The sequence below is a fragment of the Columba livia genome, chromosome 2 (genome assembly GCF_036013475.1).
Source record: "Columba livia isolate bColLiv1 breed racing homer chromosome 2, bColLiv1.pat.W.v2, whole genome shotgun sequence".
In the NCBI taxonomy this organism is placed as follows: Eukaryota; Metazoa; Chordata; class Aves; order Columbiformes; family Columbidae; genus Columba; species Columba livia.
The window spans coordinates 67665696-67683937 of NC_088603.1; the positions used below are offsets into that span (position 1 = coordinate 67665696).

Sequence of the window (18242 nt, forward strand, 5' to 3'; positions counted from 1 at the left end):
TGTGCATATGCACACATATTTACATTTGCAAATTATTGATCTTCAGCAAATAATGGTAATGAGGCTGGATTTGAGTGCAGTGGTGTAATACGGAGAATAAAGCTGGAAAAGGTCATGGTGCTCTGCTCTGTCATCCATGCTGGGGGGTCAAATTGCAGTCAAAAATGGGCACGGCCTTCACTCTTCTTTCATTTGCCCTTTTCTGAATCTAGCATCTGCAAGCTTAAAAGAGGAAGGAAATTTCATTTCTACTGGCTGGACTGCTGAGTAAGATGGTAAATCTGCAAGTAAAGCAGAAAATAAAATAATAATTAAAAAAAAAAAAAAAAAGAGGTGGGACAGCTTGATCTCCAAGCAGCATAAGAAATCAAGTTTTCAGAAAATGCTTTATCTTTACAGGGAAAAGCTCTTCCTCCTTTATCTAGATCTTTAATCGTGCCCTCATTCCCCACCCTTGGCATCTGGCCACATCTTATCCTACATAAAAGGAAGTACTGCCTCTTCCAAGAACACTTCCTCCTCCTGATTGATTCAACAGTGCATCCACAGCTTTACATAGAGTTTTTCCACAGAAGCAGCCGAGCCAGGCTCAGAGATAACTAGTACGTCTCTTGCTCCATGTAAATTGGAAGCCGGACATCCACAGCTGGGTTAGACAGGCAGGCAAATTTGACAGTAAACAAAGCACAGGGAATTATGCACTTAACACGAAACTCATTCTAAGTAAGAAGGCGCCCAAGCATACATTTGTTTTGTATAGTGCATTCAAGCTGTTACAAAATGCAAACCAAACCAAATGAACCCAAAAAATTGATATCAATATCTCTGTCCAGTGATGGAGATGTTAAAACCTGTGATCCATCCCTTGCCCTGAACTGGCAAGAAAATTTCTGTGGTGGCTAAAGGGGAGGCACAAACTGAATTAGATATACTGAGCACAGTGCCTTCCTTTCAGAAAAAAGCTGTATAACAAGGTCGATGCTTAGAGTTGGAGTTGCTGCAGCCACACTGGTATCTGCTGATTTCTGTTGGTTAAGTGTTTAACAAGAGATGTTACACACCCTGGCACAGAGAATAACAGAGGTCGAACAGATGACATAGTTAGTCTGGGACTCAGAGAGCCAGGATGAACTTCTTGAGACATGGGACAACCAGCTCAAGTCCCCCAGGCCTCCTTTTGCCCTGGGAAACTGGGAATAGTTGCTATTCTCTTCCTCAAAAGCATGTTGTGATGATCATACAGTATAAATTGGGTTATGATTATGGTTATGTTGGCCATATGATAGTCAGGCGTAAGAGAATGGCAGGCACCTGGTATATCTCTCTAGCTTATATAAATGGATCCCTGAGGGCAATGAGCATGAATAACTTATGAACTGTCAATGCATCTGCTCCATGAAAAGAAAATACAATGAGTTTACCTCAACATAACCTCCAAAGTCAATATTCACATGTACACGGATGGTCCAGTTCATAATGGGGAAATTAGCTTGTAGGTGCACATATGACAGCAGAAAAAGTTAAATGACAGGGAGAGGAAAACAGGAATCCTCACCTGTATTTCAAGTGAGAGAAGGAGGTTAGATTCCTTATTTTGAACTGCCCTATACAGTGCTGTGAGATGCGGCTTTAGAAGTGTTTGTCCTGAAAGCGAAGCCCGGTAAACGTGTGACAGCAACATGTGCATACAAACATAGTTGCAGACACAGAACTGACAGACAAGGAGGAAAATAATCCGTATTTTTGAAATGTGCCCCTTCCTCTCCTCCACGCATGTATTTTCATATGGTAGGTTTGCATCAATCTAAGTCAAACATTTGCAAATGGGGTAGGCCCTAAGGCTCTGTGATAACCCAAGTGGAACAAAAACATATGAATGTAGATGCAAATGCTATGGTAAGCGGCATATGGTTTAGATACTGCTGAGATCATATGTTGATATGAACTAACACAAACCTCTGCTTTTCATCATAGACTGTACTTGCTACGCATAGGTAATCTATATAAAAATATGGCATGGTTTAGATCTATATGAAACGCTTGTTATTTGCACATGGCAAATATTCAGAGAGGGGAAAGGTTAAAGACAGAACATACATGGAATCACTGCTACAAAATGGTTTTCCCTTTGCAGCAGCCTCACTCGCTTTGCCCTCATTTGGCAGAGCACATCAGGTTCTGCTACTCACGTTGCTTTTTCTAAAAGTGTATTTACTTATTAATGACTGGCTACAGGGAGTCTGCATTTCTCCCTGAAGTCTGGGAATGGAAAAGATTGGGGCAAATCACCAAGCAGGGAGTCACAACCCAGTGCTAACTAAGGGAAGGAGGAAATACATCTTCATGAAAGCAGCATCGGTTCCTCACACAAGGCTGAGCCCTGCCTGCCTCTCTGCATTCATGTAGTTGCTGGAACTTGCGCAAGCCCTGCGAGCAGGACTTGGTTGATAGAAGTTTGCTGCAAGAAAGATTTTTTTCTTCTCTGTATGCTGGAGAATATCAGTGGAATAACCTGAATTGATCACAAACAGAATTTAGATTTCATATCCAAACAGCTCCAGCCTCTCTTAGTTATCTGAATCTAGCTCCAAATCTTTCACAGTACTCTCTGCTATTGTCAGAGTACTGTAACGAAACAGAACTGTTTGAAGAGGTTTGTACGGAGCCCTATTCCACAGGAACACGCAGTTCTGTAAAATCAAAACACTTTACAATGTCAAGTTATTTTTTAAAATTACAATTAGGAAGAAACACAATAAAATATGGGACAGTCTCCAAGGAAACTGCTTAGATATCTTTAAGGTAAGTGTTGTCTTCAGACATCCTAAATCTTTTTTTTGAAGGACTTCGAATTTCTTAGGTTCTCTTGCTCTGCAGAACAACATTAAATCTCAAAATCCTTAGCGAAACACCATGTGCATCTTCTAGCCACTTCTACAATAAAAAAGAAAACACTGCAAGGAATATATTTGTGCCTACTTATATAAAACACAAAACTATTGGAACTCAGAAAAAGATAAATTAATGTGGCACTACCAGAATTGAATGAAAGATATTTTCACAGAATCACAGAATCGACTGGGTTGGAAAACACCTCAGAGATCATCGAGTCCAACCCTTGGTCCAACTCTAGTCCGTTTACTAGATCATGGCACTAAGTGCCATGTCCAATCTCAGTTTAGAAACCTCCAGGGATGGTGAGTCCACCACCTCCCCGGGCAGGCCATTCCAATGCCTGACCACTCTCTCTGTAAAGAATTTCTTTCTAATATCCAGCTTAAATTTCCCCTGGTAGAGTTTAAGCCCATGCCCCCTTGTCCTGTTGCTAACTGCCTGGGAGAAGAGACCAATCCCCACCTGGCTATAACTTCCCTTCAGGTAGTTATAGAGAGTGATGGGGTCACCTCTAAGCCTCCTCTTCTCTAGACTAAACAACCCCAGCTCCCTCAGCCTCTCCTCATAGGTCTTATGTTCAAGTCCCTTCACCAGTCGTGTTGCTCTTCTCTGGACCCACTCCAGCACTTCAATGTCTTTCCTGAACTGAGGGGCCCAGAACTGAACACAATACTCCAGGTGTGGCCTCACCAGTGCAGAGTACAGTGGAAGGATCACTTCCCTTGTCCTGCTGACCACGCTATTTTTGATACAGGACAGGATACCGTTGGCCTTCTTGGCCACCTGGGCACACTGATGGCTCATGTTGAGCTTCCTGTCAATTAGTACCCCCAGGTCCCTTTCTGTCTGACTGCTCTCCAGCCACTCTGTGCCCAGCCTGTAGCGCTGCAGGGGGTTGTTGTGACCAAAGTGCAGCACTCGGCATTTGGCCTTATTGAACTTCATCCCATTGGAATCAGCCCATTTTTCCAGTCTATCCAGATCCCTCTGCAGAGCCCTCCTGCCTTCCAGCAGGTCGACACTCCCTCCCAACTTGGTGTCATCAGAAAATTTGCTGATGATGGTCTCAATCCCCTCATCTAAATCATCAATAAAGATGTTAAACAGGACTGGACCCAACACTGACCGCTGGGGAACACCACCAGTGACTGGCCGCCAGCTGGATGCAGCGCCATCCACCACTACTCTCTGGGCCCGGCCCTCCAGCCAGTTCTTAACCCAGCGTAGAGTACACTTGTCCAAGCCATGGGCTACCAGCTTTTGCAAGAGTATATTATGGGAGACAGTGTCAAAGGCCTTGCTGAAGTCCAGATAGACCACATCCACAGCTTTCCCCTCATCCACCAGCTGGGTCACCTGATCATAAACGGAGATCAGGTTGGTCAGACAGGACCTGCCCCTCCTAAACCCATGCTGGCTGGGTCTGATCCCTTGTCCATCCTGAAGGTGCTGTGTGATTCCATTCAGGATGATCTGCTCCATAACCCTGGATTACTGCTTTGAAGTTAGTAAAAGACTATATGTTTTGTTTTGTTTTTAGCTGAGGTTATGTTGCATAAAACCATATTAAATCATTACTTCAAATACTCATTTTTCATTTAGGAGAGATGAACATACGCCTACTGAAGCAATATGTGGAAAAACAGTTTTCCCAAATATCATGGACAAAAAATTTCAGTTGCATTTGCTACCCCCTACTATTCAATCAGGCCAGTTTACAAACAGTTATCTAGTGTATGTGACAGCATTTTAGACTGCTTTCAAAATCTTTTAAAAATTACACACAGAACTCTGAGCCTAAGCTGTAATGTTTGCTTACTATACCCTGATCAGCTCTTCAAAAATAATTTTTTACTCAATGAACGGGCAGAGATAGACCCCTAGCTAGTCTAAAACAGCACTCTTTTCATTATCTCCAGTCATCTTCATTTTTTGGAACCCCAAAAGGGTTCTAGTGGAGGAAAGAGGCCCATGTATTGGCAATTTAAGCCTACTGAGAGGAGGGCTTCATAGAGTCATAGAATGGTTTAGGTTGGAAGGGAGCTTGAAGATCACATAGTTCCAGCCCCCTGCCATGGGCAGGGACTCTTTCCACTAGACCAGGTTGCTCAAAGCCCCATTGAATGTGGCCTTGAACACTTCCAGGGACAGACCATCCACAACTTCTCTGCCAACCTGTTCTAGTGCCTCATCACCCCATGGTAAAAAATTTCTTCCTTATAACTAATCTAAATCTACCCTCTTTCAGTTTAAAGATGTTACCCCTTGGTAAACTACATGCCCTTGGCAAAAGTCCTTCTCCAGCTTTCTCATAGGCCCTTTTTAAGTACTGGAAGGCTGCAAAAGGTCTCCCCACAGCCTTCTCTTCTCCTCGCTGAACAACCCCAAGTCTCTCAGCCTGTCCTCATAGCAGAGGGGTTCCAGCCTACTGATCATTTCTGTGGCCTTCTCTGGGCCCTCTCCAACAGGTCCATGTCTTTCTTGTACTGGGCTTCCCAGAGCTGGACACACTGCTCCCAGTGAGGTCTCACCAGAGCAGACTAGAGGGGCAGAATCAAGTCCCTTGACCTGGTGGCCATACTCCTTTTCATGCAGCCCAGGACATGGTTGGCTTTCTGGGCTGCAAGTGCACATTGCCGGCTCAAGTTGAGCTTCTCATCAACCAGCACACCCAAGTCCTTCTTCAGAGGGCTGCTCTCAGTCCCTTTTCTGCCAAGCTTGTATTTGTGCTTTGTTTTGTTTGCTTTTCTTAGTTACCTTTTGCAGACTCTTTCAAAGCAATCCACAGTCTAGGGATCAGCAGACCACAGACTGAAAAACACATTTCAGTAGACCCACTTAAATTTAGAGCAGATTAAACCCCCGGGTTTTAAAGCAGGCCAATGGCAACCAATTTCAATAGCTGAACAGGAAGGGCTGCAGGAGGATTGCACAGGCAGTGCATGGTAGGCTTCATCCAGCTCAGGTTTATGTTGGAAGGGTGGAATTCCGTTCCACTCCCTTTCTTGCCTGGAACAATAAAAATTTCTTGCAAAACTGAAACTTTAATTTAAAACAAATTTGAGGAATAGGTATTTCTGGCTCACACTAGTGCCTAGCAGCTCCAACAGAGTTGCAACAAGTGACCCAGTACAGGCAATGGCATTAAGTTTATGGCACTTCATGCTGTGAAGATAACCTTTGAAGGCCTTGGCCAACCATGCTACAGTGCTGAGGCTGCAGGAGAGCAACTGAAATGACACCGATGTCCAGAGCAAAGCAGGAGACCATTTCACTGCCCTGAAGCTGCAGAAAAAATAGCAGCTGCAGTGTTTGCTGATCAGTTAACAGTCAGGGCCACAGATATGAAATCCACATTCTCCCCTATATTTTTCCATGTTCAGCCCCTACTGACTTGTGTACCACATCACTCACCGCTTTTTCTTGTTGCCAGCTTCAGTGGTTCCCCTCTGCTCCTGCCTACATGTCATAGCCAGGTTTAATTTTACAGCATCAGTCTCTGTTTCTGCCCTGCCTTTCATGGTGGCAGTGGGTATGGTGAGGCTGATCATGGGCCTGGCTTCCCAATCCCTTGTCCTAACCCTCGTCCTTCCTCCCTTTTGCCTGGCTCTGTCTCCAGCCTAGCGTTTGGCCCACCTTGGTCTGAGGCAGCAAAACTCATATTTGCTCACACTCAGCTGCTCTTGGAGGGTGCGTGACCAATCTTTGAGGAGGACCTGAGGTGTCCAAGGGGAAACATAAATTAGGAGGAAGCTAAAGCAGGAAAAAATGACCACAGAAAGGGAATGCAAATGAGAAAGGTGAAGCATCTTTGTCAGAAGGAGATTTGCCTGCCAGAAAGGTATGGAAAAAGCCATTGCTAGAGAGAACAGAGCAGTAGTTGCCGAAGTAGCACTGACACCTCCAGGGGGGAGAGGTTTGATGGAACAGAGAAAGGGACACTGACCTAGGGAGAAGAGGCGGGGGGGTGACCTGACAAGGGATGAAGGGGTCTGTGCACAGAGAACAGCACTACTAACTAAAGGGACATGATGGCCAAGGAGGAATGGTGCAGAGATGGGTTATGTTTGTGCCAGGGTGAACGGTACATGAGAGGGGGAAAAGCAGAAGGCACCATGTGCCAAAATGTGACCTGAGGCCCACCCGTCCCAAAGCAGTTGTGTTTGTGGGTGAGAGCTGCCCTGCCAGGCTCTCCAAAAAGCTGCGGCCTTTTCAGCCCTGTGCCATGCGGAAGGATTTCCTAATAATCGCACAAATTCAGGAGACAAATACCTCACCATTGTTCTAGCATTTTTCACACCCAAGAGGATCTTTAGCTGTAGACCAGCAGTGGCATGACTCTCGCTTTTTGATTAATCTTTTATACCATCTGCTCTCCCTCCACCTATCCATCATCTTGCTGCCCAAGTGGTGATTACTTCAGAGTGCAAATCATCTAACATCATTCTGGCTGATAAATTATATATGAAGGACAGGACATGGTGAGTAAGACTGAACCCAGCAACATCAGTTTAAGTCTGGGGATAAGCACGGGTGCTCAGATACCCTAATGCCTGGCATACTTGAAAACAGGCAGATTAGATTAAATGGATGGGCTCCAGGGAAGTTAGTCCAGGTTTACACAGGTGTAAGTGAGATCAGAATTGGCCTTCAGTCTGAGGAAAAACTTCACCGGTTTATGAAAGGAAATTTCATGCACACGGAAAACGGCCTATCCTTAATTAATCACATGGAAAATACTAAAAATACGGACAAACCGTCAACATTGGCAGCTTCTCTCTACACTAGTATCATCTCTGAGGTATACACCTGCTTGGCAACTACTGGTGTTGGTTAATCACTTTTCTGTCTGGGGAAAAAGAATCTACTTCATTTGTTTTGTTTTTTCCCCTTACCTGCATAAACGAAAAAAGCATGTGAAAGAACAGCTTGGGCTGAAGTGTAGGCTGAGTGAAGGGAATTGCTGACAAGAATCACAGAAGATGGGCTTCTTTCACGGCAGTGATGAATGCCACCCCTTCCCAGCCATCTGCAGCGGGAGCTGGTGGGTGAAGCTGTGGGCAGCAGGCACCGTGGACCCCACAGGTATTTGGGGTTTTGTCTAGAAGATGAAGACAATAACAGGAGATATTCTGCTGTGTTTATTTTTCATTTGCCATCACTTAGTTGTCAACTATAGAGGTAAAAGATGGAATTGGAGAAAACACGTCGTTCTTTCATTGGAAGAGGAATCAGAAAAAGGGACTGAACACGGTTGTTACCATTGCTAATGCCTTTGATTCTGCATTGAGCGACAGACAACCTTGACAAAGCCTGCAAAGATCTTTCTGCTCTTGCTTTGTGAGTTTTCCACTTGTCAAGGCTATTTTGTTTTAAATACTTTCCAATCTTTTTTTTTTTTTTTTTCTCCTCCTTTGGAAATAACCTACAGAGCGTAAAACCAATTACAGAGGCTGAAATTATCATTATAAAGTTCCCCAGAGACATGAAGTAAAGCACAGTCCTCATGTCACCACCTGTGTCTGACCCCCGAGGACAGTAGAAGGGCTCACCAAGGGTAGACAACCCATTACACACTGTAGGGAGCCAGACAACAGCATTTTCTGCTGATGCTGCGAGGCCACAGCAAGCTTCCACGAGTGCAGGTGGCTGGACTGGTCCCCCCCTTGCTATCTGTGCATGGCTGGCTGAGCCAGCTGATAATTCAGGGGGTTTTTGGAGTCCATGTTGACTCTGTTGCCTCCAGGCAGCACCTACAAGCAAAGCGAGTAAGACACCTTTGCCACCAAACATAAGAACTACAGCCATGCATTGCAGCTGATTGCAGACCCACTGACCTGTCGAAAACCAGAGTTGGTGCACAACATTACGGCATTTTCTGAGTGACACAGGCTGGGGGAAGTGGCCAGGCCTGCTGGATGGTCTGTAAAGTTACAGGCCATACAACATCTAATCACACCTGACATCCCTTGCAGGGCTCTGGCTCAATATGAGAGTGTAACCTACCTGGAGCAGATGCAGGAGAACTGCACCTCTCTGTTGCCCTGTCTACCTCCTAGAGGAACCTGCAGACCGTGCAGGAGACTGACTTTTAGGAATGGATATCTAACACTCAGGGATAAACACCAGGGACTAAGGGGCAACATAAGACTCGTCCCTTCTCAGTTATTTGCCTTCTCAAAATTGACTTGTTACAAAGAAATGTTAACAAAAGGAAAAGAAAGGCATAAGGATAAAATCTTCCAAGTTCCCCTTTCCTCTCTAAACCAAAAGCAAAACTCATCTCCACCCATGCAGCTCTCTCACTGGGGAAAGGATGAAAGGAAGAGCAAATCACGGCTGCAGTCACATCATTTAATGCATTAATGGAAGAGGTTCAGGTGAATCAGAACTCTGAGAAGTACCTAGAAATGCATTCTGGAAGAGAGCTACAGTCACACAGTCACTGTGCTTAAGTACAAGCCACTATTGGGGTTGGTGGGAGTGGTGGGAAAGGAACCTTGAAATTATACCAATTATTCAAAACACTGTATCCTTCAGAACTTGAAGGAGATATAGAACCAGGGGAGGAAGGACCCACCAGGGCAAGGGGGTTTATTTCTGCTACTCCTGAAATCAAAGAAACATCCCTGGATGCCTGCACTCTGGAGTTACACTTCCCTGAAAAGGAGAAGTGCATGTTCAGGGATGCTCTAACAACAGTGGGAGTCCATTTTAAACTGTTCCAAGAGAACAAGGGAGGCTTTCAATGTCTAATCACACGGGAGAGATCTGTTCCTACATCCTGAAATGCTTCAAATAGTAGTTGCTTCTAATGGGATATACACTGGGTACAATTAATTTCTCTGATTGCAACACTTCAGTGAAACCCCCCTCAAACCTTGACTTGTGCCATTTAGAAGAAAGCTGTGAATGAGAAATAAGAACAAGTAGATGCTTTCTTCTAATTCTTTTACTCCTGCCCTCAGCAAAATATTGAAACTAATAATATGTGAACAGTATTGCTATCTGAACATCAGGCTCATATTTTCTTGAAGAACTGATCCCAGCACATCTGAAAAAATTCAGAATAGTGGAACACATTTCAAATTTTGCAGTAGATGAAGTTCTCAATCTATTTTTGTTTTAAATACCACTCAGATGGTTTTATTTTTCTTACTGAAGAAAAAAAAAATACAGACCTCATTATTTAATCTTCTGGTATCCAAAACTACCATAAAGAGTCAGCTGCTAAGGACTTATATTGCCAGTGGTTTGGGACCTTAGCCAAAATAACAGATTACCAAAACAAATCCAGCCCTGCACAGGACAGAATGGAATGGTTCAGTTTGAGAAAACATGTTGGTCTTTCATTGTGAAAAATGTTAAAAAAACCATTCCTGAATCACAAACACCTTACAGTTATGGAGTGTCCCAAACAGATTTTTTGTTTGGTTTGAGAAACTTCAGGGCAGGGAGTCTTGAACACTCTGTTTGGAGGGAGGGGTGTTGGAAGATTTTTTTGCATCAAATATTTGCATCAGGCACGGATTGCTGGCCCCATTAGGTTTAGCGTTCTTTCTTCTACTTGTTTGGAGCTATACATAGGGTAGAGTTTCTCAAAGACTACACTTTAATAGGAAAAAGGCCCATATTGGATCAAGTTATGGGGCACCAGGCAAAGACATTAACTGTGGGGTTTTCCAGCTTGCTCTAGTTTACTGGGAATAGCCCATGGCATCCTAGTGCCTTCCTCGAGAAACGGAACATAAACACAACCATCTTTTTCCAGACCTCTGGGAAGGACAAAGTTCACCTGTGGGACACTTTCTTTTTGAGAAGAGTGCTGCTGTTAGGGTGCCTGATGAAGAACAGAGTTGGGGAGGTGTTTTACATTAAGTGCTTGATGTGGCACGGGTAGAGATAATTTCATTTTGCCTGACTTTGCATCCCGTGGCCACGGTTTTGCTTATGTAAATACTCATGTTCTCCTATTTGACAGCTTTATTCTTCCAGTGAAGTGAAGCTGTCATGGGAGGCCATCACCAGGGAAGGAGCAGTGACCTCTCAGGTGGTTGGGATCAGCACCAAGCAGAGTAAGACAGACAAGTGCTGTCTGCTTCCCCCATCACATGGGAGCCAGTCTCAGGAGTACCAGGCACTGAATTAGCAGAGACCTCATCTTTCAGTTCATGTTGTCTAATGCAAGATCAGTGGGGCATAAAGTTTCTATTATCTATGTTTCAATAATGGATGAACCTTCCCTCCTCCTGCTCCAAAAAGCCCTACATATAACCCTGCTCCAGGCAGATGACACAGCTGGTCCTTTGCTCAGCTCCTTCCAGATGGGTATCAGGTGCCACCTGAGTTGAGTGGGCTCAGGAAACTTTTTCTTACTTGAATTTGATTTCAGACACTGGAGGCTTTCCCTTCTGAGCTTAGCTTTCTTCAAGGGCATTCATTTTGCCTTTCTGTCAGCCCTGAGGATGACCAGGGGATTAAAAGTGAGCTCCTGAAGCTCTGCATTTTCAACTTCACTACCTCAAATATCGCTTACGTATTGACCAACTATCAAGGATGCCAGGGGTATTACTATGGGTGACAAAAGTCCATTCAAACAACAGGTCCTCAAAATTGGATCTCCAAATCTGGCTTGATACAAATTACTTCCTGCCAGGTTTAGAAGGATGATCACTAAAGCTTCTACTGTGAAGGGTTGGTCACCCTTTGTGACTCCTTTTATCAGGACCAGGACACTCTCTCCTATGATACAGTTAATTTAAATGTCCAGGTTATTACCATAGTGTTAAGGAAGTGCTAGAAATGGTTGAGCAATTTGTCATTATTTCATAAAAGTATAGCACTACCAAAGAAAACTATGTGCAAATTTGTAGTTGAAGAAGAAAAAATCAAACTCAAAACAGGCACAGAAACATAGAGAATTGTCACAGAAGTGTTAATGCTGGCCTGTGGAGAATGAGTGAGAATGGTGAGCTGGAAGAGCACCAGAAAGAACAACAGAAGGTTTGCTGATACCCAGCTCTACAGGTCATCACAATCACAGCACATCCATGTGGGGACATGCAGTTAAGAGACGATGATGATGAAGAAAAAGGTTGGACCTTTAAGACAGCCAGACACAGAGGTGAAAGACTGTAAGTAAACCCTCATGACTCACTGAGGTAGGAAAGGATGGAAAGATGAAAGTTCCTGTTCATTGTAAGCTCCTGAAGCATTCAAAAGGCTTGTGAATATGTGAGTAGGGGAGTGCGAGCAAGTAAAATCAGCTTGTTTTACAATAAAACCACCTTGGTCTTCTATAAAGTCTAACTTGGAACTTTGCTATGAGTGCAACGCTGTTTGCTACAGAACAACAGCTAATACACTTGATGTTAAAGCAAAACTTGAGATAATGTGGTGCATCAAGTACATTTAAAAAAATATTTCTAAATATTTACATCTTGTTCAGGTATCTGTACGGTATAAATCCAACCTCCATTACTTACCATTTCCTGGAAAAAAAAAGCCCAACCTACACGTGTAAATCATACCTGGCTGTTGCAGTCCTTAACTGACACAGAAACCAAACAAGCAATCCAAGAGATGGTCTCTGTTCTTTGTGTCAACCGTTCCTGGTGTTACCCTCATGGTTAGCATCAGATGGACAGTTTCATGCAGTGCTAAGAATACCTTCTGCATTTAGATGAAGATGGCGACTTCATCACTTGCTCTTGATTACGCTTAATGGGACAGAGCCACAAACTGCCACATTTTGAGGCTTCAAATTAACTACTTTAGCTTGGGTTATGCATCATTTAAACAAAAAACCACTTTGATTGCTGTCTTAACAGCTGTGTGTTTCTACTTCTTTTCCTGGGGAAAACACCAGAACATTTTCTATGTAACAGTTCATCCCAAAAACACAAATAAAGCTCGTTTATTTGGTTCAGAAATACAAGTCAAGAAAAGAATTATAGACCTGTCTTGTGTTCAAATACGATCTGTATGACAGGATTAATCAATAGCCTACCATTCCCAAAGCACATTGCAGAAATCATGTCCAATTTTCTGACTCTCAGACAAAAAAAAAATTGTGTGTAGTCAATTTTAATAGTGAAATGGCTATACTTATCTCTTCCAAACAAAATTATACTATCAGAGAAGCTCAGAGAAGACAGAAATTGAACTCCTCTCAAGCAAAACAGGACAGAGGGAAAATAGCACATGGCCAGCAGGAGATGTTACAGCCTTATTTCATCTGCACTCAAGACAGTGACCTCCTTCCCTAGGATACTGGACATCTCCAACAAAGACTGTCAACAACAAGCCCTAGACAGAAATCCTCCCTCTTTAATTCCCAGAGCTTCAATCTGCAATGAAGAAAACGTAAGACAACTATTGCATAAATGGTAAGATTGCTCTAGTATAAAGTGTAAACTCTTGTTGTTCCACCTGCCTTCTGCTGGAAAACAACAAACATCTGTTCAGAGGGAATTAAAAACAAACAAAAAAAAGAAGCTGCCTGTTAGAGCTGAAGGCACAGCACCTTGTATTTCTGGCACATGCTGGTACCCACAATCTACTGCACTGGAAGAAGTCAGAGTCTGTGTCTCCAGCAGCAGTGCTACCACTAAAACACTGGAAGTATGGAGCCATTTAATGGAACAAGAACCCATAACATGCAAAACACGCACTTCACTCAAAGCGAACCAAAGGTGCATAGGTGAAGAAACGTCCATGGTGGTTCTCAAAGCAAATCAACTGCAAATATATTCAGAAGAAGTAAAATCAAGCAGACGTATTATGTTCTCTTATTAGTAGTACAATTTACTGAAAATTGTATGTACATCTCAATTGATTTTCATTTGTGTGCTTTCAGGAGATGGGCCCATACTCTGCAGCTGGATATCAGTGGCTGAACAAGCTCTTCACCCATTTCTTTATCCACCCACCTTGAACTGCTGAGTAGATTGAAGTTTTCACTCTGATCAGTTAAATGAGGCCAGTCAAAATATTTTAAAATTAAAAAGCAGGGCAGGGATCCTTTTTGGTTGTATTAATTATTTTTCTTTTAGTAGCAAATAAGATATTATAAAAAAAGCTTGTCTTGTATTTTGTTGCTTTTACACTGTAACATAAGTTCAAGGGGAAAAAAGCAGTTATTATTTAAAAGGCTTATTGAGAAAAATACTTATGATTTGTCTCGCTGTGAAGAAGTGCTGAGTTAGAAGTTTAATTGAGACATTCTTACAAGTGAGACAGAAGTTAGTGGTATAGTAAACCATAAATCCAAATCTACCTATTTTCATCTGAGTGAATGAGGTAGGTTTGATAACCTTTCTAGTTACCACTAGATGATCAAATTGGTTGAATTTGTCTGTATCTCACAGGAGAGGCACCTTGTTCTAATGTTGCAGAACTCACTACCTACAAAACCGACTTAGAAAAATCAGATGTTTGGAATTGATGAATTCTGAGCATTTATACAAGTCAGTAAGTGCCAAAGCCAAATTACTAAATTGGAAATTCTTTTCCCCAGGTGATCATGCAAGCCTCAGCTCTTCAGGCTTTACCTACATGTTGTGGCACAGCAAGGGTTTCAGATTAAAAGGAGTGTAGTGATGGGGCTTTTTATGGTTATATTTACCTCCAAGAAGCCCACTATCATCTTAAATCTGCTGTAGGCTTGGTCTTGTTAGTCCATATGTCTTTCCAGTGCAGGGATGTAGGACAACTACCTAAAATTTTTTAGGAGGTGTCTGACTCGCAGGCTAATGGAAATCCTCTTAAGCAGAAACTGTAGTCAGTTCTTTCTTTTCTCAGCAGTTGAGGACAAGGAGGACAACTTCTTAATGCTCACAGCCTCGCTCAATACAGTAAAACTCTCTAGAATGTCTATGGGACTTATGAGTGTGCAATAATTACATGGCTGGGACTTTATAAAGAGAGCAATAACATTAGTAAAGAAGCAAGGCTAATTTGCTATTCAAGGATTTTTTTCCTAAGTCATATTTAATTACTATCTTTGTTTCTTTGCCCACCACCCTTTCCCCCCCCCTCCCTTCTTCTCTGAAGAGCTGTGGAATTTCGATGCTAAAGGAGAAGCTGATTATGCTGCACACTGGCACCGAGCTGTCCAGGCTATACACAAAAGATCATGAATAGGCAGGCGTGTACTTGCTCTAAAAATAGTTCAGACACTACTTAGGCATTTAAAATCCAAGACCTGCTACTAGCAACAAGTCCTCCAAAAGTGTGCCATTTGGCATGCCTGGAACTGCCAAAAAAATGTTATGGAGAAAGAATATGAAGGGTGCTAATTGCCATCTGCCAATGCCTTAGAAAAAAAAAGTCTTTGTGATAGACTTTCAGCATGGGAAAATGTAATAGCAGCAACAAAGTGTTTACAGGAGAATACATCTAACAAAGCAAGAAGTGCTTAGGCTGAAAAGACACCTGGCAGCAGAGGAAAATGCTTCTGTGCTGTAAATCAAACATTAATGCTTCTTCTCCAATGTGCATCTGTTACTTTTTATTCTTGAGGACCCTAAGTTATAAGGTCTCCACTCTGAAATAATAATTGGCAAAATAACAATGAGGTTGTTTTCTACAGCACCTTGAGCCAGCATTTCTTCTTCCACAATTTCATTTTTAGTGGGCAAGTGGATCTGAATACAGTGATCAACAGCAAGATGCTCTGTGCTCATCATATACCTCAGCTCTGACAGCCCAGCAAAGAACTGGATCATCTGTACACCTCTCCCTGCTTTTGCTCAGTGAAATCAGAATATTTTAAGCTGTCTGAAGTATACTCTTGATAACGTTGACTGGCCTTTAAATTAACTGTTAGGAATACTTCTCTTTCCATGCAGGAGCTCTGGAGTGCTTCACATCTCCAATCATATATTTATGCTGGAAGGTGAAGTAAAGCAAAGAGATCAACTGGGGAATTTTTTGTCTTAAAAGATTAGAGAGTATCTTGGCTTATTACATGAAAAAAAATGACCTCAGAAATAGAGGATTGTTATATCAGCTTTTGTCCTTGACTCCTGAAAATATTTGTGTGGCTTTTTTTCATATATTGCAAATAATGTGGACCTTCAACTCCAAAAGTAGAAGGGATTTCCAGGTGGAAGCATGCTCATGTTCTCAGTGGCACATACGCAATGATTCCTATGATTTTGGGGCTGTCAGACTGACATGTTTGTAAGTGTGATCCTTTTTTGACTGACATGTTTAGTAGGCCTTTGTCAGGAAAGCCACCTGACAGATGACCCACTTCTAGCCAGGCACCGTTTCTAGGCAGAAACCCAGAAACCTTACCCTTTCTGGGACCGGTCACTTGAGAAGTCATACCTACATCACATTAAAGCATTGTATACATGCTTTCAAGCATCTGAAGTCCTCATGAGCTTCAGAGCCACCCAGCAAGAAAGCCGGCAGCTACCTGCTCTTGACATAGGCCATCCCAGATCCAGCTAAAGCCCTGGACCAAGCGAAATGACCCCAGAGCAAGCCCAGATCTGGCCAACCACGAGAGGGAGACAAGCTCACACACTTGGCCAACACCAGCCCTTGCTGCCAGGGGGAGGATGCAGGAGGTCCAGTTGTGAACTTAGTTGATAGTAAATTTGCGACAGGGTGGAGAAGAGCATGCCATGGCAGCAGGTCTCAGCCTGCTTGCTACCTCAGTCTCCAGGGGTAGCCAAGCCATGTAAGAACTTGCCCAAAGGAGAAAGAGGACACAAAGACATTGCTTTTTTTTCCTGGACCCAGCTTGGAAGGTATTTTTCCCCATCACTCTGCAGGACAGGTTTATTACATTGGAACTATCAGGCAAAGCTGCATTTGTTGGTCTCATCTGATGGCTGTCCCAGGTTTTTCTTGACTGAAGAAGTGGGACTCATTGGACAAGAAAGGCAACAAATGCAGCCTGTTGGAAAATTCAAGCACTGTGGGGATGAGCATGGCATAAAGGCTGAGATAGATCAGATTAGATAAAGCAGGCCTGATCACACTCCACTGAAGAAAAGGTCTGTGAAAACAACCTAGAAGAAAACAAGTTCCAGCCCAGAAATGCTCTACCTGCACAATAAAAGATATTTCACAGAGAAGGAAATTGCCTTGCAATTGTCTTGAATGCATGAAGAATGGGCAAGTCACAGCTGAGCCTTTAGAAAATGCTTTAGACAGGCTGAGCTGAAGACAGACAAATGTAGACAAACCTGAAGCCTGACACTCAAATACTTCTCCCTTTGTCATTACTAAGCCTTTAATGAATTAGGGAATGGATCCAAATACTATGGCTGCTACGTGAAACCCACATTTACAACACCTTAAACTCCAGTTTCCCTAGGAGGACGTAGCCACCTCCCACTAGTAATGACCTGGACCCTGAATTCGGGAAATTTTTTAGACAGGTTCAAACTTTGTGATCTAAGTCCATGTCTCACTGTAAGGTGAGGCTGAAAGTAAAGACGAGTGGTGGGAGGACAGGAACAGCATATCTTGCATATGAAAATGGCACCTGTCGTTGAAGAAAGCAGTATCTAGGAGACACTGCAGCAGTCCTGTGTATTTCTTTAAGAGAAGGTCTTGCATGTTTTTTTAAGACTGTGACATAGGGGTTTTCCTAAAGTTGAGTCAAATGTTGGAACCTCAGCTCCAGATGAGGTTGCATTTTTACACCTTGCTTGGTGAGCAGGTGTGATTTTTTTTTTTTATTGGTCTCATGATACTTAATGTCATTGTCACCTACAGATTAAGCTAGTGCAATGCATTGTAAAAGGCTGTTAAATTCAGTCATCATTCAGAAACATGTTTTAGCACCTGATACTGACATCAGGCCTTGTTTCACACAAGGAACATGTTGTGTAGCCATGGTGTGAGCACTGTCTCAGTTTCTGGCTGCTCCTACGGTAAAATGGCAGTTTGGTACACTGGAGTGTGATTTGGGACATGGCTACCAAAGAACTTGCCTTCTCTAAACTTCATTTGCTGCTGCAGTAGCTGTTACCTCTGCTGGTACATACAAACAGGCCAGGGACACGAGTGATGTGGACGGGACCCATCGGGCTTCCAGGCACCTTGTGGAACCCCTCTGACACCGGGACGCAATTACTTTGGGGTGTGTGTATGGGGAGTGGGTTTCTTTAAAAAATGACTGTAGTGCTGGGAGCGTCACTGGCTCCCAGAGCAGTATTTTCATGGCATGGCTATGTGCTGCACACATGGCAGTGTGGCATGAAAGCATGTCAGAGCAAACTTCCAAGATGTGAGTGCCCCCAAGATAGCACAGAGGACGTGTGGGGCAGATAGACCCAGCCCTGGCACATCCTGACCCATACTTTATACACACTGAGTACAGT

General features: G+C 43.2%; 1 long non-coding RNA gene across 2 annotated transcripts in view; it reads right to left on the reverse strand.

Moving 5' to 3' along the window:
* LOC110366252 (uncharacterized) overlaps positions 1-18242 on the reverse strand; it is a 193404-nt gene that overhangs the window by 12397 nt on the left and 162765 nt on the right. The window contains exon 5 of one of the 2 annotated variants that reach the window (XR_002426471.2): positions 7791-7996. The exons of the other annotated variant lie outside the window; for it this stretch is intronic. This is a non-coding gene — a long non-coding RNA (uncharacterized LOC110366252). The remainder of the gene's footprint in view (positions 1-7790; positions 7997-18242) is intronic. 2 annotated transcript variants of the gene reach the window in all.